This window comes from Lissotriton vulgaris, chromosome 1_1 (genome assembly GCF_964263255.1).
Source record: "Lissotriton vulgaris chromosome 1_1, aLisVul1.2, whole genome shotgun sequence".
NCBI lineage: Eukaryota > Metazoa > Chordata > Amphibia > Caudata > Salamandridae > Lissotriton > Lissotriton vulgaris.
This window is the reverse complement of record NC_141685.1, coordinates 150,108,721-150,122,923: the sequence shown is the minus strand read 5'-3', so window position 1 is coordinate 150,122,923 and position 14,203 is coordinate 150,108,721.

Sequence of the window (14,203 nt, the reverse complement as noted above, 5' to 3'; positions counted from 1 at the left end):
CTCTGAGGAGCACAGTTTATGCTCATATTCTGAAGCATGTGCTTCCAGACTCCCTGCTCCCCCTTCACGGTCGGTCCAAGTTATACCTTGCACTGCTGTTAAGCCTTAATAAATCCCAGGTACACTTCCGCTTTGCATCTATCGCCACAGGAAAGAAGCAGTGTACCAGTACATTTATTAATTGGCCGGCTGATGAGACCCTCCTGTGTAATCTAAAGCATTTAATAAAATAACCCTCATGTTAGCTCTTAAAGTGACCCTCACATTATATCCTCAAATTACCTATACGTGAGATAATAAAGTGACTCTCCGGTGAGACCCGAGAGTTAGCCTTTGAGATCCAAGGGTGATTATACCTGAGACGCCAAAAGAAGCCGCTGTGACATGTCCGGAGCCACCTAAATTACCCAACTGTATTTACAACAAGCCATGTAAGGACTATCGCAAACAGATGTTTGTGACGGACCCTCGCAAAGTTTGCTTACTGTGCCTGGCGGCGGAGCACAGTTCTAGTGCTGCATCGACTGCGCTCAGTTGAATCTGAAGGTCATGCAGTTTGCTTACTGTGCCTGGCGGCGGAGCACAATTCTAGGGCCTGCATCGACTGCGCTCAGTTGAATCTGAAGGTCATGCAGTTTGCTTACTTTGCCTGGCGGCGGAGCACAGTTCTAGGGCCTGCATCGACTGCGCTAAGTTGAATCTGAAGGTCATGCAGTTTGCTTACTGTGCCTGGCGGCAGAGCACAATTCTAGGGCTGCATCGACTGCTCCCAGTTGAATCTGAAGGTCATGCAGTTTGCTTACTGTGCCTGGCGGCAGAGCACAATTCTAGGGCTGCATCGACTGCTCCCAGTTGAATCTGAAGGTCATGCAGTTTGCTTACTGTGCCTGGCGGAGCACAGTTCTGGGGCTGCATCGACTGCCCTCAGTTGAATCTGAAGGTCATGCAGTTTGCTTACTGTGCCTGGCGGCGGAGCACAATTCTAGGGCTGCATCGACTGCGCTCAGTTGAATCTGAAGGTCATGCAGTTTGCTTACTGTGCCTGGCGGCGGAGCACAGTTCTAGGGCCTGCATCGACTGCGCTAAGTTGAATCTGAGGGTCATGCAGTTTGCTTACTGTGCCTGGCCGCGGAGCACAATTCTAGGGCTGCATCGACTGCGCTCAGTTGAATCTGAAGGTCATGCAGTTTGCTTACTGTGCCTTGTGGCGGAGCACAGTTCTAGGGCTGCATCGACTGCGCTCAGTTGAATCTGAAGGTCATGTAGTTTGCTTACTGTGCCTGGCGGCGGAGCACAGTTCTAGGGCCTGCATCGACTGCGCTCAGTTGAATCTAAAGGTCATGTAGTTTGCTTACTGTGCCTGGCGGCGGAGCACAGTTCTAGGGCCTGCATCGACTGCGCTCAGTTGAATCTGAAGGTCATGCAGTTTGCTTACTGTGCCTGGCGGCGGAGCAGAGTTCTAGGGCCTGCATCGACTGCGCTCAGTTGAATCTGAAGGTCATGCAGTTTGCTTACTGTGCCTGGCGGCGGAGCACAGTTCTAGGGCCTGCATCGACAACGCTCAGTTAAATCTGAAGGTCATGCAGGACTGTGAGGTGAAGCTCCATGTCACCAAATATTGGAACCCTTCACACCATGACATGTCGGAACGTTGTGACACCCCCTACCGGTGCGCAAGAGTCCTGCATTAAAGTTTCCAGATCCAGTCTCACACTTGGGGAACATTCCTTCGGTGAGTAAACTGTGGGTAGAAGTATCCATCAGAAACAGGCCACGCTGATAACAGGAGAAATGACACCTGGTAACAGTGACAAAACAGACCGAGAAGAGAGGAGGCCGGAGACAAATAGGGGACTGACAGAGGCACAGAACAGACTACCACTGCGCCCTTACCGGCCTGCTCGCCCCACGATCCCCGCTCCTGCTCCTGTGCCCTCCTGCTGCCTGTGACGCCCGATCTCCTCAACGCCTGCTCCCGGCGCCCCAGCCGCCGCAGGGCTGCCAGAGAAGCCCGCACCCGGGTTTCCCGCCGCCGCTGCCTGCCTGCAGACCCGCCCCCCGCCAGCCGATTGGCTAAGACGCTCCCGCCCCCAGCTGACCCTCCCTCACGGCTCCCTTCTTATGACGCCCCCAGAGCGACCGCGCAGCGGACGCGCGCAGCGGGAGCACCGACCGAGCGGCAAAGGTGCGCCAAAGGTAAGCCCGTCTGCGCCCGTCCGCGCCTGGACCGCGCCCAGTACCAGGACCCCTGGCCCCCGCAGACACCAGCCCACCCGCCGGACCTACGACGCCGCCACCCTCAACGCACTCAACACCGGCCGAATCCCGGGATGCTACCGAGCCACCCCGAGACGAACCCACGGATCCTTCAGCTGCCACTCCTGCAAGTTCACCTGCATCCGGACCTGTCCCGCATCAACACCCGCCAAGCCGAACACCAGCAGCAACCACCTGAAGTGCATCCTCCTCAACACCCGCTCCGTCCACAGACACGCCATCGAACTCTGGAACCTCCTCGACACCACAGCCCCTGACGTCGCCTTCCTCACGGAAACCTGGATGAACGACTCCTCAGCGCCGGACATCGCCATCGCCATCCCGGAGGGCTACAAGATCACCCGAAAGGACCGCATCAACAACACAGGAGGAGGCATCGCCATCATCTACAGGGACACCATCCGCATCACTACCAACACCGACGACACCCTGACAACCGCCGAACACCTGCACTTCTAGATCCACACGGACCCCAAAACCACCCTCAGAGGCACCCTGATCTACCGACCCCCGGGACCACGCACTCAATTCAGCGAGGACATCGCCGACTTCATCAGCCCGCATGCCCTCCCCTCCGCTGACTACATCCTCCTGGGAGACATCAACTTCCACCTGGAGAACAACAACGACCGCAACACCATCACCCTGCTCGACACCCTCGCCAACCTCGGTCTCAAGCAGCTGGTGTCCACCCCCAAACACCTCGCCGGACACACACTCGACGCCGTCTTCTCATCCAGCAAAGACATCGCCTTCAGCCACGCCACCGGACTCCACTGGACGGACCACAGCTGCGTCCACTTCACCTTCAAAAGAACGACGATCCACCACCACCAGCAACAGGTTGCTCGAAGAAGCTGGAACAAGATCACAGCCGACCAGCTCGCCGCTTCCCTGAGCCAGCACCCTCCCGCCAGCTCAGCGAACCCCAGCCAGGCCGCTGACAACCTCACAAAGTGGATCAGCAACTGTGCGGACGAACTCGCCCCACTGAGTACCCCGCCCAGCAGACCCAGTAGCAAGAAGGCCCCATGGTTCACCGACGAACTCAAGAGCTCCAAGAAGAACTGCCGAGCCCTCGAGAAAGCCTGGAGAAGGGAACCAACACCGGACAACATGACCACCCTCAAGCTTGCCACCCGGAAGCACCACCAACTGATCCGCGCCACCAAGAAAACTGCATTCAAGGACTGGCTGGACAACAACGCACACAACTGCAAGGAACTCTTCAACATTGTGAAAGAGCTCTCCAACCCCAGCGTGGGAAACAACGACATCACACCCTCGCAAGACCTCTGCGACTCACTCGCCTCCTTCTTCCACCGCAAGATCGCCGACATACACAACAGCTTCGATGCACCAACCACGCACCCAACCACCGAAACAACGGCCCCACCACCACCCTCTGCAACTGGACCCCGGTCAGCGCCGAAGACACCACCCGCACGATGAACACCATCCACTCCAGCCCCAACGCCGGAAACAACAACATCACCCCATTGCAAGACCTCTGCAACTCCCTCGCCTCCTACTTCCACAACAAGATCGCGGACATACACAACAGCTTCAGCACTCAACCGACGCACGCCACGACCGAACCACCGCCCCCCACCACCACCCTCCGCGCCTGGACTCCGATCAGCAGCGAAGACACCGCCGCATGATGAACTCCATCCACTCCGGATCTCCAACCGACCCCTGCCCTCACCACGTCTTCAACAAAGCCGACGCTGTCATCGCACCCTACCTGCGGGACATCATCAACACATCCTTCGACACCGCCACCTTCCCGGAGAGCTGGAAACACGCCGAACTCAGCGCCCTACTCAAGAAACCTACAGCGGACCCCACCGAACTCAAGAATTACCGCCCCATCTCGCTCCTCCCGTTTCCAGCCAAAGTCATCGAGAAGACCGTCAACAAACAGCTGGCCGCCTTCCCCGAGACGAATGGATCCCTCGACCCCTCACAGTCTGGCTTCCGAGCCAACCACAGCACCGAGACCGCCCTCATCGCTGCCACCGATGACATCCGAGCCCTGATGGACAACGGAGAAACAGCGGCCCTCATCCTCCTAGACCTCTCCGCGGCATTCGACACTGTCTGCCACCGCACCCTAGTGCAGCGCCTCAGCAACGTCGGACTCCAGGAGAAGGCACTGGAATGGATCATCTCCTTCCTCGACGGAAGAACACAGAGAGTCCGTCTAACACCGTGCAAGTCAGAGGCCACCGAAGTCATCTGCGGCGTCCCTCAAGGATCCTCGCTGAGCCCCACCCTCTTCAACGTCTACATGAGCCCCCTCGCGGCCATCGCACGCCAACACAACCTCAACATCATCTCCTACGCTGACGACACCCAGCTGATCCTCTCCCTGACCAACGACCCCGCCGCCGCCAGAGCCAACCTTCACGAAGGGATGAAAGACGTAGCCGAGTGGATGACGACCAGCCGCCTGAAACTGAACTCAGACAAGACGGAAGTCCTCATCCTGGGCTCCTCGCCCTCCGCCTGGGACGACTCCTGGTGGCCCCCCGCCCTGGGCACCGCACCCAAACCGACAGACCACGCACGCAACCTGGGCTTCATCCTGGACTCCTCCCTCTCCATGACCAGACAAGTCAACGCCGTCTCCGCGTCCTGTTTCAACATCCTGCGCATTCTACGGAAGATCTTCCGGTGGATACCCACCGAGACCAGGAAGACGGTCACCCAGGCCCTCGTCACCAGCCGTCTGGACTACGGCAACGCCCTCTACGCCGGAACCACCGCCAAGCTCCAGAAGAGACTCCAGCGGATCCAGAACGCCTCAGCCAGACTCATCCTCGACATCCCCCGACGCAGCCACATCTCCGGACATCTGAGAGACCTGCACTGGCTCCCCGTCAACAAGAGAATCACCTTCCGTCTCCTCACCCACGCACACAAAGCCCTATACGACCAAGGCCCGAGCTACCTCAACAACCGCCTCAACTTCTACGCTCCCAAACGCCACCTCCGATCGACCAACCACGCCCTCGCCGCCGTCCCCCCCAACCGAAGAGCGACAACAGGAGGAATGTCCTTCTCCTACCTGGCCGCCAAGACCTGGAACTCCCTCCCGACCAACCTGCACCTGACCCAAGACCACCTCTCCTTCAGGAAGAAGCTCAAGACCTGGCTGTTCGAGCAGTAGCAGCACCCCCCCCCCCCCCAAGCGCCTTGAGACCCTCTGGGTAAGTAGTGCGCTTTACAAATGTCTTTGATTGATTGATTGATTGATGTAACATGGGAAAGGAGATTAAAGTCACCTGGGACAGAGAGAGACTGGACTAAGTGACAAAGAAGAGACTGAAACTAAGGGACACATAATCCAAAAGAACAGCTACACCAGGAGACCTACAATAGACGCAGAGAGACAGAAGGGGTCAGAGAGAGGGAGATCATACCGTGGAGCAGAAGAGAACACAATGCGACACGGGACACACATGGAAAAAGAGACAAAGAAGAGACGGGGACATCTTGGGGTACAGACTGGCAGAGAGTAGAGACACTCAGAATAGAGACGCACCAGGGGTCGGACACAGGGAATACAATCAGAGACATCTTCACAGAAGCAGAGATTAGCACACACAGTGACAACATACTCAGGAAATAGAGAAATTAACAAACTAAAGGCCAGTCGAATCTTCGCTCATGCCCTGGCCCAGGGAGGTCATATGCACCTGTGCACTTCAGTGCGGCTCATAAAGGGCACTCGATGGCTCGGCGCCTATACAGGGCACGGCAGAACACGGACCCAGGCAGATCTATGCACCTGTACGCAGCACATAAAGGACACAGGGCAATCACCCAGGCCCTGGCCCAGGGAGGGGATATGCACCTGTGCACTTCAGTGCGGCTCATAAAGGGCACTGGATGGCTCAACGCCTATACAGGGCACGGCAGAACAGAACACTACAAAATGTAGTTTGAAAACAGTAATTTGTAAGCACTAACATGCATAATGTACAGCAAGATGTACTGCGTACCAATTCGTTGCTTAACTGTAACATATTTTGTTGCAGCGCTTTCAAGTCGTAAGTGTAGTTTGCCGTGCATAAAACACATTATTTCTCTCTCACACACACTTTTCATATATTTTGGATTCTGGAACTGTTGCCACATTCCTTTAACCATCTGCTGATATTTCGAATCAGTTTTCTCAGATTTCCTCACTGTTCACTGTGCTGCTACTTTTATGTGTGTGTGTTGCACACACTCATGTCAGCGTCTGCTCCACCACTAACGTAGCTTCCTGCTGCTACTTTTATGTATGTGTGTTGCACACACTCATGTCAGCGTCTGCTCCACCACTAACGTAGCTTCCTGCTGCTGCTTTTATGTATGTGTGTTGCACACACTCATGTCAGCGTCTGCTCCACCACTAACGTAGCTTCCTGCTGCTGCTGCGGTGTCTGCTCATACTTTCGTTTTAGTGTTTTCTGGCACTTACCCTCAGGAGCCTGCAGCTGATTGTCATTTTAATTTCTGCTCCATCATTTCCGTGTCTGCAGTGCTGATACTTTCCACTCTGTATTTATCCAACTTCAATGAAATTGATTATAATTAATTTCAATTCTGTGTATGTGGATCGCCTCCTCTCAGCATTTAATAAACTTTTATTTCCTTGTTTATTCCTGTTTTTATTTCAGTTTCTGCTGACACAGGTTATTCCACTTAATACCTCGGCGTTCACTTCAGTGTGCACTGACAACTTGCCGCCAGTGTCTGCAATCACTAAATATATATTTTTTTATATGTTGGATTGCTCGGTGTGCAATTTCTTAAAAGCGCTTCTTAAAACTCCGGGCAAACCCCGAGAAAAGGACTCTGGCTGAGGGTGTCCTATGTTAGCATTTAGGGGAAAGCAGTCGATTATGTTAAGGGGCTAAGCTTAATTTGTAGTTCTGTGAACAGTTATTGTATGTTTTTATTCTGATTATTATATTTCTATTCTGATTCTTCGTATGTGGGAAGAGGTGTGGCGCCGTGGCCAGGGCGACTGACGTTGGGCGCTGGGGATCACGGTTTGATCCCTGGCTCCGGCGGCAGGGGTCTGTCCAGCACCATGTGATTCTGGGCAGTAGCTCGCTTAATCTTCCCAACGGCCCCCAGCGCCGAGATACCCCTTCGGGGGTGATTTGTGCTCTATACAAGTACTGGATTTATTTTATGTGACTTGAGTTTGTGAAGAAAACTATTTGTATGTCACACTGCCTCTCAGATAATGGATAGGCCCGATTCTGTTGCATTCATTAAAAGTTGTTTTGCGTGCACTACGGAGCAAAACGTGAATGATAAATATTTGCTTCTGCGCGTGAGAGCACGCCTTGAAGAAGCAGCTGTTTTGTTCCGAGGCGCCCACGGCGGCCCGAAGGGGTGGGCCACGAGCTCCTCACAGGATGTCGTTTGGATGGACTATCTTTGGCCCTAGTGAGTGTGTGATCATAGTGTGGTCTGTAGGGCATGAGTGAGGGCGGGGCCCTTCTCGAGAGAGTGAGTGTGTGATCATAGTGTGGTCTGTGGGGCATGAGTGAGGCAGGGGCCCTTCACGAGAGGGTGAGTGTGTGATCATAGTGTGGTCTGTGGGGCATGAGTGAGGCAGGGGCCCTTCACGAGAGGGTGAGTGTGTGATCATAGTGTGGTCTGTGGGGCATGAGTGAGGCAGGGGCCCTTCACGAGAGGGTGAGTGTGTGATCATAGTGTGGTCTGCAAGGCATGAGTGAGGCAGGGCCCTTCACGAGAGGGTGAGTGTGTGATCATAGTGTGGTCTGTGGGGCATGAGTGAGGCAGGGACCCTTCACGAGAGAGTGAGTGTGTGATCATAGTGTGGTCTGTGGGGCATGAGTGAGGCAGGAGCCCTTCACGAGAGGGTGAGTGTGTGATCATAGTGTGGTCTCTAGGGCATGAGTGAGGCGAGGGCCCTCCACGAGAGGGTGAGTGTGTGATCATAGTGTGGTCTGCAAGGCATGAGTGAGGCGGGGCCCTTCATGAGAGGGTGAGTGTGTGATCATAGTGTGGTCTGTGGGGCATGAGTGAGGCGGGGCTCTTCACGAGAGGGTGAGTGTGTGATCATAGTGTGGTCTGTGGGGCATGAGTGAGGCGGGGGCCCTTCACGAGAGGATGAGTGTGTGATCATAGTGTGGTCTGCAGGGCATGAGTGAGGCGGGGCCCTTCACGAGAGGGTGAGTGTGTGATCATAGTGTGGTCTGTGGAGCATGAGTGAGGCGGGGCCCTTCACGAGAGGGTGAGTGTGTGATCATAGTGTGGTCTGCAGGGCATGAGTGAGGCACGGGCCCTTCACGAGAGGGTGAGTGTGTGATCATAGTGTGGTCTGTGGGGCATGAGTGAGGCGGGGCCCTTCACGAGAGAGTGAGTGTGTGATCATAGTGTGGTCTGTAGGGCATGAGTGAGGGCGGGGCCCTTCTCGAGAGAGTGAGTGTGTGATCATAGTGTGGTCTGTGGGGCATGAGTGAGGCAGGGGCCCTTCACGAGAGGGTGAGTGTGTGATCATAGTGTGGTCTGTGGGGCATGAGTGAGGCAGGGGCCCTTCACGAGAGGGTGAGTGTGTGATCATAGTGTGGTCTGTGGGGCATGAGTGAGGCAGGGGCCCTTCACGAGAGGGTGAGTGTGTGATCATAGTGTGGTCTGCAAGGCATGAGTGAGGCAGGGCCCTTCACGAGAGGGTGAGTGTGTGATCATAGTGTGGTCTGTGGGGCATGAGTGAGGCAGGGACCCTTCACGAGAGAGTGAGTGTGTGATCATAGTGTGGTCTGTGGGGCATGAGTGAGGCAGGGGCCCTTCACGAGAGGGTGAGTGTGTGATCATAGTGTGGTCTGCAAGGCATGAGTGAGGCGGGGCCTTTCATGAGAGGGTGAGTGTGTGATCATAGTGTGGTCTGTGGGGCATGAGTGAGGCGGGGCTCTTCACGAGAGGGTGAGTGTGTGATCATAGTGTGGTCTGTGGGGCATGAGTGAGGCGGGGGCCCTTCACGAGAGGATGAGTGTGTGATCATAGTGTGGTCTGCAGGGCATGAGTGAGGCAGGGCCCTTCACGAGAGGGTGAGTGTGTGATCATAGTGTGGTCTGTGGAGCATGAGTGAGGCGGGGCCCTTCACGAGAGGGTGAGTGTGTGATCATAGTGTGGTCTGCAGGGCATGAGTGAGGCACGGGCCCTTCACGAGAGGGTGAGTGTGTGATCATAGTGTGGTCTGTGGGGCATGAGTGAGGCGGGGGCCCTTCGCGAGAGGGTGAGTGTGTGATCATAGTGTGGTCTGTAGGGCATGAGTGAGGCGGGGGCCCTTCGCGAGAGGGTGAGTGTGTGATCATAGTGTGGTCTGTAGGACATGAGTGAGGCAGGGGCCCTTCACGAGAGGGTGAGTGTGTGATCATAGTGTGGTCTGTAGGGCATGAGTGAGGCAGGGGCCCTTCACGCGAGAGGGTGAGTGTGTGATCATAGTGTGGTCTTTGGGGAATGAGTGAGGGCGGGGCCCTTCACGAAAGGGTGAGTGTGGGATCATAGTGTGGTCTGTGGGGCATGAGTGAGGCAGGGGCCCTTCACGAGAGGGTGAGTGTGTGATCATAGTGTGGTCTGTAGGACATGAGTGAGGCAGGGGCCCTTCGCGAGAGGGTGAGTGTGTGATCATAGTGTGGTCTGTAGGACATGAGTGAGGCAGGGGCCCTTCACGAGAGGGTGAGTGTTGTGATCATAGTGTGGTCTGTAGGGCATGAGTGAGGCAGGGGCCCTTCACGAGAGGGTGAGTGTGTGATCATAGTGTGGTCTTTGGGGAATGAGTGAGGCGGGGGCCCTTCGCGAGAGGGTGAGTGTGTGATCATAGTGTGGTCTGTAGGGCATGAGTGAGGCGGGGGCCCTTCGCCAGAGGGTGAGTGTGTGATCATAGTGTGGTCTGTAGGGCATGAGTGAGGCAGGGCCCTTCACGAGAGGGTGAGTGTGTGATCATAGTGTGGTCTGTAGGACATGAGTGAGGCAGGGGCCCTTCATGAGAGGGTGAGTGTGTGATCATGGTGTCGTCTGTGGGGCATGAGTGAGGCAGGGGCCCTTCACAAGAGGGTGAGTGTGTGATCATAGTGTGGTCTGTTTGGCATGAGTGAGGCAGGGCCCTTCACGAGAGGGTGAGTGTGTGATCATAGTATGGTCTGTGGGGCATGAGTGAGGCAGGGGCCCTTCATGAGAGGGTGAGTGTGCGATCATAGTGTGGTCTGTGGGGCATGAGTGAGGCGGGGCCCTTCACGAGAGGGTGAGTGTGTGATCATAGTGTGGTCTGTGGGGCATGAGTGAGGCGGGGCCCTTCACGAGAGAGTGAGTGTGTGATCATAGTGTGGTGTGTGGGGCATGAGTGAGGCAGGGGCCCTTCCCGAGAGGGTGAGTGTGTGATCATAGTGTGGTCTGTGGGGCATGAGTGAGGCCGGGGCCCTTCTCGAGAGAGTGAGTGTGTGATCATAGTGTGGTCTGTGGGGCATGAGTGAGGCAGGGGCCCTTCACGAGAGGGTGAGTGTGTGATCATAGTGTGGTCTGTGGGGCATGAGTGAGGCAGGGGCCCTTCACGAGAGGGTGAGTGTGTGATCATAGTGTGGTCTGTGGGGCATGAGTGAGGCAGGGGCCCTTCACGAGAGGGTGAGTGTGTGATCATAGTGTGGTCTGCAAGGCATGAGTGAGGCAGGGCCCTTCACGAGAGGGTGAGTGTGTGATCATAGTGTGGTCTGTGGGGCATGAGTGAGGCAGGGACCCTTCACGAGAGAGTGAGTGTGTGATCATAGTGTGGTCTGTGGGGCATGAGTGAGGCAGGGGCCCTTCACGAGAGGGTGAGTGTGTGATCATAGTGTGGTCTCTAGGGCATGAGTGAGGCGAGGGCCCTCCACGAGAGGGTAAGTGTGTGATCATAGTGTGGTCTGCAAGGCATGAGTGAGGCGGGGCCCTTCATGAGAGGGTGAGTGTGTGATCATAGTGTGGTCTGTGGGGCATGAGTGAGGCGGGGCTCTTCACGAGAGGGTGAGTGTGTGATCATAGTGTGGTCTGTGGGGCATGAGTGAGGCGGGGGCCCTTCACGAGAGGATGAGTGTGTGATCATAGTGTGGTCTGCAGGGCATGAGTGAGGCGGGGCCCTTCACGAGAGGGTGAGTGTGTGATCATAGTGTGGTCTGTGGAGCATGAGTGAGGCGGGGCCCTTCACGAGAGGGTGAGTGTGTGATCATAGTGTGGTCTGCAGGGCATGAGTGAGGCACGGGCCCTTCACGAGAGGGTGAGTGTGTGATCATAGTGTGGTCTGTGGGGCATGAGTGAGGCGGGGCCCTTCACGAGAGAGTGAGTGTGTGATCATAGTGTGGTCTGTGGGGCATGAGTGAGGCAGGGGCCCTTCACGAGAGGGTGAGTGTGTGATCATAGTGTAATCTGTAGGGCATGAGTGAGGCGGGGGCCCTTCACGAGATGGTGAGTGTGTGATCATAGTGTGGTCTGTGGGGCATGAGTGAGGCGGGGGCCCTTCGCGAGAGGGTGAGTGTGTGATCATAGTGTGGTCTGTAGGGCATGAGTGAGGCGGGGGCCCTTCGCGAGAGGGTGAGTGTGTGATCATAGTGTGGTCTGTAGGACATGAGTGAGGCAGGGGCCCTTCACGAGAGGGTGAGTGTGTGATCATAGTGTGGACTGTAGGGCATGAGTGAGGCAGGGGCCCTTCACGCGAGAGGGTGAGTGTGTGATCATAGTGTGGTCTTTGGGGAATGAGTGAGGGCGGGGCCCTTCACGAAAGGGTGAGTGTGGGATCATAGTGTGGTCTGTGGGGCATGAGTGAGGCAGGGGCCCTTCACGAGAGGGTGAGTGTGTGATCATAGTGTGGTCTGTAGGACATGAGTGAGGCAGGGGCCCTTCGCGAGAGGGTGAGTGTGTGATCATAGTGTGGTCTGTAGGGCATGAGTGAGGCAGGGGCCCTTCACGAGAGGGTGAGTGTTGTGATCATAGTGTGGTCTGTAGGGCAGGAGTGAGGCAGGGGCCCTTCACGAGAGGGTGAGTGTGTGATCATAGTGTGGTCTTTGGGGAATGAGTGAGGCGGGGGCCCTTCGCGAGAGGGTGAGTGTGTGATCATAGTGTGGTCTGTAGGGCATGAGTGAGGCGGGGGCCCTTCGCCAGAGGGTGAGTGTGTGATCATAGTGTGGTCTGTAGGGCATGAGTGAGGCAGGGCCCTTCACGAGAGGGTGAGTGTGTGATCATAGTGTGGTCTGTAGGACATGAGTGAGGCAGGGGCCCTTCATGAGAGGGTGAGTGTGTGATCATGGTGTCGTCTGTGGGGCATGAGTGAGGCAGGGGCCCTTCACAAGAGGGTGAGTGTGTGATCATAGTGTGGTCTGTTTGGCATGAGTGAGGCAGGGCCCTTCACGAGAGGGTGAGTGTGTGATCATAGTATGGTCTGTGGGGCATGAGTGAGGCAGGGGCCCTTCATGAGAGGGTGAGTGTGCGATCATAGTGTGGTCTGTGGGGCATGAGTGAGGCGGGGCCCTTCACGAGAGGGTGAGTGTGTGATCATAGTGTGGTCTGTGGGGCATGAGTGAGGCGGGGCCCTTCACGAGAGAGTGAGTGTGTGATCATAGTGTGGTCTGTGGGGCATGAGTGAGGCAGGGGCCCTTCCCGAGAGGGTGAGTGTGTGATCATAGTGTGGTCTGTGGGGCATGAGTGAGGCCGGGGCCCTTCACGAGAGGGTGAGTGTGTGATCGTAGTGTGGTCTGTGGGGCATGAGTGAGGCGGGGCCCTCCACGAGAGGGTGAGTGTGTGATCATAGTGTGGTCTGCAAGGCATGAGTGAGGCAGGGCCCTTCACAAGAGGGTGAGTGTGTGATCATAGTGTGGTCTGTAGGGCATGAGTGAGGCGGGGCCCTTCACGAGAGGGTGAGTGTGTGATCATAGTGTGGTCTGTAGGGCATGAGTGAGGCGGGGGCCCTTCGCGAGAGGGTGAGTGTGTGATCATAGTGTGGTCTGTAGGGCATGAGTGAGGCGGGGGCCCTTCGCCAGAGGGTGAGTGTGTGATCATAGTGTGGTCTGTAGGACATGAGTGAGGCAGGGGCCCTTCACGAGAGGGTGAGTGTGTGATCATAGTGTGGTCTGTAGGGCATGAGTGAGGCAGGGGCCCTTCACGAGAGGGTGAGTGTATGATCATGGTGTCGTCTGTGGGGCATGAGTGAGGCAGGGGCCCTTCACGAGAGGGTGAGTGCGTGATCATGGTGTCGTCTGTGGGGCATGAGTGAGGCAGGGGCCCTTCACGAGAGGGTGAGTGTGTGATCATATTGTGGTCTGTGGGGCATGAGTGAGGCAGGGGCCCTTCACAAGAGGGTGGGTGTGTGATTATAGTGTGGTCTGTGGGGCATGAGTGAGGCGGGGCCCTTCGCGAGAGGGTGAGTGTGTGATCATAGTGTGGTCTGTAGGACATGAGTGAGGCAGGGGCCCTTCATGAGAGGGTGAGTGTGTGATCATGGTGTCGTCTGTGGGGCATGAGTGAGGCAGGGGCCCTTCACAAGAGGGTGAGTGTGTGATCATAGTGTGGTCTGTTTGGCATGAGTGAGGCAGGGCCCTTCACGAGAGGGTGGGTGTGTGATCATAGTGTGGTCTGTGGGGCATGAGTGAGGCAGGGGCCCTTCACGAGAGGGTGAGTGTGCGATCATAGTGTGGTCTGTAGGGCATGAGTGAGGCGGGGGCCCTTCGCGAGAGGGTGAGTGTGTGATCATAGTGTGGTCTGTAGGACATGAGTGAGGCAGGGGCCCTTCACGAGAGGGTGAGTGTGTGATCATAGTGTGGTCTGTAGGGCATGAGTGAGGCAGGGGCCCTTCATGAGAGGGTGAGTGTGTGATCATAGTGTGGTCTGTGGGGCATGAGTGAGGCAGGGGCCCTTCCCGAGAGGGTGAGTG